Here is an 8,215-nt window from a genome sequence, read left to right as displayed (position 1 = left end):
ACTGAGCTCCAGCCCAAATCTGAGAACAGTGCTGCACCCTGAGTCCCTGCAGACCCGAGGAAGGGAAGTGACTACCAAACATTTGCTGGGATTTGTTCAGTAGCAGGTCAGCTGTAGGGTACTGTGGAAGGCATTTGTGGCCACAACAGAGGATGGGATGGATCCATGCTTGACAGGATATGACACATATACAATTTGGACCCTCTTCAAGAAAGAAAATACAAAATTAGGTTTAAAATAATTTAAAATGCAAAAAAAAAAGTTAAATAAAACACACCACAATATCAGAAAACTAACATCATATTTTTATTAATGAAACACTTCTACAATACATGTTTTGTCTTAAACTTTTGGCAGCATAGTCTCTGATAAGTTCTCCACATGACAAGAATTTTGCACTATTATCCTGTAGAAAGAATAGAAAGATAATTAAAAGGATAGAAAGAATAATTAGATAATAACAGCCTCCCTGCTGTCAAAAGAGAAGGAGATGATCAGGTTTAATTAAGCAAGATAATTAAGTAATTAATTATCTTGTTTCTCTCTAATTGATCAAAACAATTTTATTAATGGTTTATAGAGAAGACGTTTCTTTTAGCTTCGCAATCAATATTGGTAATGCCACATAAACGTTTAGGATTATAGTCAAAATTCGTTAAATCTGCTCTCATATGCACTTCACGAATGAGCTGTGATAGATGCCCTTACTGTTTGTGGTAATGGCTACAAGTTTGTGCCTTAAAAGTGGGAATTATGATAAACTTTCTTTCCCACAATTCTCTTCTCAAAAGACACCGCCTGCCTCCCCCCTCAAAATAGAATGCAATTGCTTATAATTGTACATACTGCATTATCAAGTATATTTCTGACAAAGGAACTTTCAGGCTGACAAGGTGTTGATGGGCGATGCATCAATCCTTCACCAACAAATTTATACCCTCCAATGATGGGAGGAATGCTCCATGTCCTATTTTCAGACTCTGTAGATTTCAAATCATGTTTTTCTCCTACTACCCATACACCTCCAATGCCAGGTACTGTAGGACGTTTTCATATCACAGTAGGCCCCAGGCCCATCTTCAGATCACAATGCAAAGAGAATTGACACAGCAGGTATTCAATTGTCCACTGGAAGCCAACCTATATTGAGATGACCAGCAATAGCATAATTACTAACACAAACAGAAGTGGTTGCAGCCATATTAATATATCTCACTAATCCCAAATAGACTGTTCTCTATCTCAATATCCCCTTTGCTAGATATCAAAGATGGTCAGAGTCACTGCAAACCAACAGCCATCCAGCATGAAGAGACATTGGTCTGAACTTATTGTGGTGAAGATATCTTAGCTTTGCCAGTTTAACAACATGATATCCTCATGTAGACATATTGCTAGGGCTTACCCTATCCCTCAAAAGGACATTGTGCAAGTGGGACTCCTGTATCTTCAGCTTCATCTGTTGCCTTCAGTGTCATAACCCACCTCTGGTTATGAACCCAAGGGAAGAGAGAGGCTTGGGCTGGTGCCAGTGAGCTGTGATTTCATAACTTGGGTGCCTAGCAAGGGCTGCCCAGGACAGTGTGTGCCTTTTGTCTGCTGTGCCCCTGCTGGAGGCAATCTGTCCCCGTCTCTCTGGGAGAAGCAGGTAACTCTGAAACTCTTTTTAAATAAAATAAAAATTAAAAAGACAAGGAAAGTACTAAGAAGACAAATCACTCTGTTCCAGAAAGTAGCATCCAAATTTGAAACACCACGTCCATTTCTCTGAGAAATAATACACTAACGTGGGCACTGACCTCTCTGCAGCCTGCTATGTCTAAGGCTAATGAGCCCAGTGGCCAATTTGCCTTCCGCCTCCATAAATAAAGAATCACAGTGGTGGCTCACACCTGTAATCCCGGCACTTTGGGAGGCCGAGGTGGGCAGATCACTTGAGGTCCGGAGTTCAAGAACAGCCTAGCCAACATAGTGAAACCCTGTCTCTACTAAAAATACAAAAATTAGCTGGGCGTGGTGGCAGGCACCTGTAATCCCAACTACTCAGGAGGCTGAGGCAGGAGAATCACTTGAACCTGGGAGGCAGAGGTTGCAGTGAGCCGAGATTTCGCCACTACACTCCAACCTGGGTGACAGAGTGAGACTCTGTCTCAAAAAAAAAAAAAAAAAAAAAAAAAAAAAAGAATCACAGTAGTAGTTGCAATAGGGATGGTATAGAAGCTTATAAGTTGGAAGAACACATACAGCAACCTTCACAGGATGTGTAGAAACATCTGCTCTCACATCACCTGAGAGAACCCGGGCATCTGCACTTTACAAGTTCATTCTTCAAGGTGGATTCTGAGTCCTAAGCACAGAACCTGGCTTCAGAGAGAAATGGAAGCAGACATTTGGTGGGGATTCCTCAAGCCAAATGATACAGGCAGGTACCATCCCTAAGTGCCATGTTTTTAAACCTGTTGGCAAAAACATGGGTTCTCTATTAAACACAGCAATCTGGCAAGGCAGGTAGAACCCTCCTCTTCAACCTCAGACATGAGTCAGGGCAGGAGCAGGACTGAGCGAGCCTGACTTAGCCCCTTCAGAGATGATCAATGCTGAAAGGCGACAGTAATGATGCTTCCTGATCATCCTATATTTCCCACCTTAAAAAATCCACAATCTCAAAATAAAAATACAGCAGTCCCACAAAGTTTTGACTTTTCTCCATGATAGTGACTTAGATGCATTTGTTGAAATATTGAAGTATCGAAATATTTGGAAAAACAATTTTTTTATTGCTTCCCCTGCTTTGCAGCTTCCCTATGTGGAGTTTACCCCACATGTTGGATGCTGTATCTCCAGCAGTAAAGCACCTGCCAGGAATCTTGGAGCTCACTCAAATCCATGCCTTTATTTCACAAAGGAGAATAAGGCCCAGAGAGAGATAATGACTTGGCCAAGATCACACCATAATCTGGCAGCTGGAACAATACAAATAGTCAGATCTCCAAGTTCCTGATCCAGGGTTCTAACTGCAATTTTGTTTTTCCATCTGGCTTGCCAGAAAGTTAGCCAGAGTTCTTTCAAAAGACCTGGCCTCCCACACAAGCTTCTAGAAGAGACTTCCGGTCTTCTGACCAGCAGAGAGCCCTTCAGCCTTCTGCTGTGAGCCTTAATGTCTTGCCCACTCCAAAGACACCTGGTTTACATATTCAATCCCTGAGACTTGGCTTCCGGCTCTGGCAGAACTGAGACATACACGGTTACCTGCTCGAAGCCCAAATTGCCTGTGTGTGTCATTAAACTTTTGGTAGGAGCCTTGGGCCAATGACCATTGCCCGGAAATGCTTGGGACTTGGGGAGACTAGTAGCGGGCTGGGATCCAGGGCGGCTACACAGTGAGGGGGAGGCTTCTGGGAGATGCTGGGAAGCAGGTGAATGCTGGCACCCTTCCCGATGCCACCTGGGTGCCATTGTGTTTTGAAAGCGTCTCCAACCCAACCTCTCTTACTCATACATTCAGCCAAGAGACAAATTGCCTCTTTGTTGCTTTTCTCTCCACTCTCATTGGTTCAGTGACAGCCATTAGACCCTCTGCTGGGGTCATTTCATGGCCAAATCCTCCCCATCATTCAGATATCCTTCAAACGTTATTCAGATATCCTTCAAGCATCACTGTAACAGGATACTTCTGAAAGAGTGGCACCAGCCCCGCCCCACTTGGTCACTTTCTACCCCATTGCCTTAGTTTCATTTCCTCATGTCACTTCTCACTCTCTGAAATTTCTTGACCCTATATGTGAAGAGGTGATGCAGTTCTGTTAAGATCTTAGTATCTGGGGTCAGTGAATAAGGCTCACTCTTGACTGGTTACCAACTTGTCTGAATCCAGTGAGATAAAACACCCACACAAGTTACATAACTCAGATTTCCTTCTTATAGATAAGCAGCAAGGGACAACAGAAAGGTAGAATTCAAGGTGAGCCAATCCCCGAGACCCAAAAAATATGCCCAGGGTGGGTGGAGTTTGAACTGCATGTGGCCCAATTACACTGTGCAGCTGAGGGACCCCAAAAGGCAGCCCACCCTTGATTATATATCCCAAGGTCACACAACTCACTGAGATGAATGCCTTGAAGTACATCCTGTTTCTAGGAGAGGACTGGAACACAGCCTGAGTTGTTCCAGCCAGTCCCTCCCTATTTCTGGATATTGCATTCCCAGCATATTCTATAGTTATTCTTGAGAACTATAAGAGAAAGGAGGAAGAAATTGGATCAGTCCAAGACCACCAGAAAACTGTCCTGCACAGGCTATCTAGGTTTAAATCCTGCTTCCACTACTTATTAACTAGGTAACCTCAAGAAAGTTATCTGACCTCAATCTCTATCTCAGTTTCCCATCTACAAAACGGGTAAAAATAACAACACCTACATCCCAAGCTGGGCATGAAGATTAACTCATCAAAAGCCTTTAGAACAGTGCCTGGCGCATTAAGAGCTCAGTAAATGTTAGATATTGTCGTCATTTGGTTTTCATATTCTAATTTGTCTTTCTCCACTCTGATGTAATTTCCCTGAAGACAGAGGATCCTGCCTGCCTTGTGCACCTCTGTCTCCAGCATCCACAAAAGGACCTGACATGTTGTTGGCACTCCACTGATGTTTATCAAATAAATGAAGGAATAGTCCTTCTAAGTGTTCCCTCTGCCTCCATTTTCCTCCTCTGCATTCTATTCAAGAATGGACCCCTACCTTCTCTCTACGTATAATTACCCCTTCCTCTGGTCCTTAAGACTTCAACCACATTTTTTTATTCTCTTTTTCTATACACACTATGAGCTCCTTATGGACAGGGACCACATGTTATTTACCTCTATATCCCGAGGCTTAGCATATTGACTGGCACATGAAAATTTCCTATGTAGAGGGAAGGAGAAATATCCCAAATATAGATCTGATCATAGTCACTTCCATGAGATCACCCATGGCCCCTCATCACATGCACGATGAGGGTTCATATTCCCAAGAGTGTCCTGTGCATCCATGGAGTGGCCTCAAATACCACTGTTCTTAACCTCTGTGCTCCTCTCCCACTGCGTGTACATAAACATCAAGTAGGCTGTGCTTCTCTCCTTTCTTTAAGCATTCTCAGTAATTCCCGCCTGTGTTCTTTTTGTCTTGTTTTATCCAGCCTAGGATGTCCTTTACCCACCTCTTCTCTTAGAATCAGTGCTACCCTTCAAATAACTAATCTGATCCTACCTTCTTGATTACCTCCACATATAGAATTAATCTTCCTTATTGTCTATTTTTGACTTAAGTCATTCTTGACTTATAGTTTAACATCTGTCACAGTTCCACTTAAATTTTCTACACTTCACAGAAGGTTCTGTAGGCCAAGGACCACTTCTTCTATATCACAGGGTGCACAGAGTGGCTGGAATGATGCTTGATCAGAGGAGGCTAACACATCGAGCTAAAGTAATCACAGTGTGTTTTGGGTGATATTTCTTATGATCCCCTCATCTTAGTCCAAATTGAATGTTTAGCTATTTCTAAATTCTCAGTGTCAATTCAGCCGGTATGCAACGAGTACCAGTTTTTTGTGTCCTTCTTCTTAAGGAGCCCATAACCTCACTGAGGATACCAGACAGACATGCGAAATATCTATAAGACAAAAGAAATCACCATGTTGGGAGGACAAATACATTAAACTCCTACTACATGCAAAGCTCTGAGATATAAAAGGATGGGTCATGTCGCCATTCACCTAAACTATCCCATATATACCTTTGAGAAAGCAGTCAAAGTAGCCTTAGAGGTAACCTTACCCAACCCTTTCCTCCCTACCCCATTTTATTAATGGAACAGTCGAGGTCTAGAAAAGATGGCATGACTTGCCCAGTCTCAAAAAGTGAGTTCTGGCAAAGGCAAAATGGGAGCCAGATCCAATATTCTTTCCGCTCTTCCCTGCTCCCTTCCAAAACAATCAGGAAAATTAGAGAAAAAAACTTCCAATCTTCTTTGCAATAGGGTGAAATAGTAAATTTAGTTAATCAATAGATAAAATACCACATTATGGGATGACATTAAACTGCATAAGATACTACCTCCACCTACTGTACTAGAGGAGGTAGGACTTCATCTCGGTATTTCATTTATGGAAAGGGGTGAGAAGGCTTCCAAGGAAGCCTCAATATGAGAAAAATCAGGCATGGTATGAAATTACCCAGGTCACTGAGAAAGCACAGTGCCTTAGAATTTGGGGGGACCTAATTCCTTATGTGTGCTACCACTTTCAGGTATCATTGGTAAAGAAAATTCCTTCTTCAACCTCATAGAATTAGCCAGTAGCTGATTTAGAACTAAAACCCAGGATTCTTAATCACAGGCAGCATAAAGGAGTAGAGAATGCTCAACCTTTGGAATTCTAATTCCAGATCTGCATTTAAAATCTGACTCTGTCCATTACTATCTGTGTCAGTTGTGTTGGAGGCGTTCGAACCAGAGTAAGTCCATCTTGAATAGGGGCTGGGTAAAATGAGGTTGAAACCTGCTGGGCTGCATTGCCAAGAGGTGAGGCATTCTTAGTCACAGGATGAGATAGGAGGTTGGCAGGATTGATGTCACAAGATACAAGTCATGAAGATCCTGCTGATAAGACAGGAGGCAGAAAAGAAGCCAGCCAAAACCCATGAAAACCAAGATGGTGATGAAAGTGACCTCTGGTTGTCCTCACTGCTCATTATATGCTAATTACAAGACATTGGCATGGTATAAGACACTTTCACCAGCACCATGACAGTTTACAAATGCCATGGCAATGTCCCAAAGTTACACTATATGGTCTAAAAGTGGGAGGAACCTTCAGTTCCAGGAATTGCCCACCCCTTTCTTTAAAAAGTCATGGATATCCACCCCATTGTTTAGCATAAACAAGAAATGACTAAAAGTATACACGCTGCTACTCTTGTCTATGGAGTAGCCATACTTTTATTCTTTTACTTTCTTAATAAACTTGCTTTCACTTTACTGTATGGACTCGCCTCAAATTCTTTCCTGCACCAGATCCAAGAACCTCCTCTTGAGGTCTGGATTGGGACATTTCTGGTAACGGTTGTAAACCATGGCCACAAAAATTTGTGATGCTCCTCTCAATAAGAGGTGAGTCCAGCTTTTCTCTCTTTTCTTCTGTGTTCTGTGACTTTCTCAATTGAATGTGGTAGAAGTGTTGCTGTTCCAGTTTCCAGGTCCAGACCTTAAAAACTGGTCCACTTCCTGTATCTTGGTACACGTATTCCTAGACCCAACCACCATGCTCTGAGGAAGCCCAAGCCCCATGGGGAGTCCATAAATACATGTTTTAGACTGGCAGTCTCAGCTGAAGTCTCAGTCAACAGCCAAAATTAACACTAGACATGGGAGTGTGGGATCCTTTGAGATAGCTTTGGTCTCTGTGCTGACTATAACCACGTGAGAAACCCTGAGCTAGAACCACCTAGCCAAAGCATCCCCCACACCTGCAAAAGATAATAAGAATTAAATGGTTGTTATTGCTATAAACCACCATGTTTTGGGATGATTCATTACTCCGCAATAAACAACTGGAATAGATTTTGTGAGAAGACTCAGCTATGACACTAGCCTGGCTAAATCTTGCAGGCTGGGGTAATGTCCCCCAAAAGGTTATAGTACATGCCCTCAATCACTATCCAGTATATGGTGTGTTTCCCATAGCCTGGATCACAGATCTGAGAATCAAGAGATAGAAATGAGAGTGGCTTCTTCCCTCATCATACCTAGCAATCTACCAGTGATATTTTTGCTTTTCATCCTTGCAACTTTGGTTGCAAGAGGTCTTAGGGAGGGATGGGCGCTGCCACTGGGACAGTGATGATTTGATTAAACTGGAAGTCAAGATTTCCATTTGGCCACTTTGAGTCTCTCATGTCTATGCTCAACAGGCGAAGAAAGGGTTTACTGTACTAGCCCGGGTGACTGATCCTGACTATTCAGAAGAAGTTAGGTTGTTGTTACACAATCAGGATAAGGAGGGAGTACGTCCAGAAGGAGACGATACCCTGAAGTGCCTCTGAGCACTCTCATGTCCTGTGATTAAAGTCAAATGGAAAACTCCAACCCAATACCTATAGAACTGCCAATGGCCCAGACCTTTCAGGAATAAACTTTAGGGTCACCCACCAGGCACAGAACCAAAAGAAGCCAATCTG

At 42.7% G+C, this 8,215-nt stretch overlaps 1 long non-coding RNA gene across 1 annotated transcript; it reads right to left on the bottom strand.

The window, feature by feature from the left end:
• Positions 1–287: 287 nt before the first annotated feature.
• Positions 288–7,901, bottom strand: LOC135965434 (uncharacterized). The gene is made up of 3 exons (XR_010578365.2): positions 5,581–7,901; positions 4,103–4,231; positions 288–406 (listed from the first exon to the last, which is right to left on the bottom strand). It is a non-coding gene; the product is annotated as an uncharacterized lncRNA (long non-coding RNA).
• Positions 7,902–8,215: the final 314 nt, after the last annotated feature.

The sequence above is a fragment of the Macaca fascicularis genome, chromosome 10 (assembly GCF_037993035.2).
Source record: "Macaca fascicularis isolate 582-1 chromosome 10, T2T-MFA8v1.1".
NCBI lineage: Eukaryota > Metazoa > Chordata > Mammalia > Primates > Cercopithecidae > Macaca > Macaca fascicularis.
The sequence above is the reverse complement of the archived record's forward strand: the minus strand, read 5'-3'. Positions and strand labels throughout refer to the sequence as shown.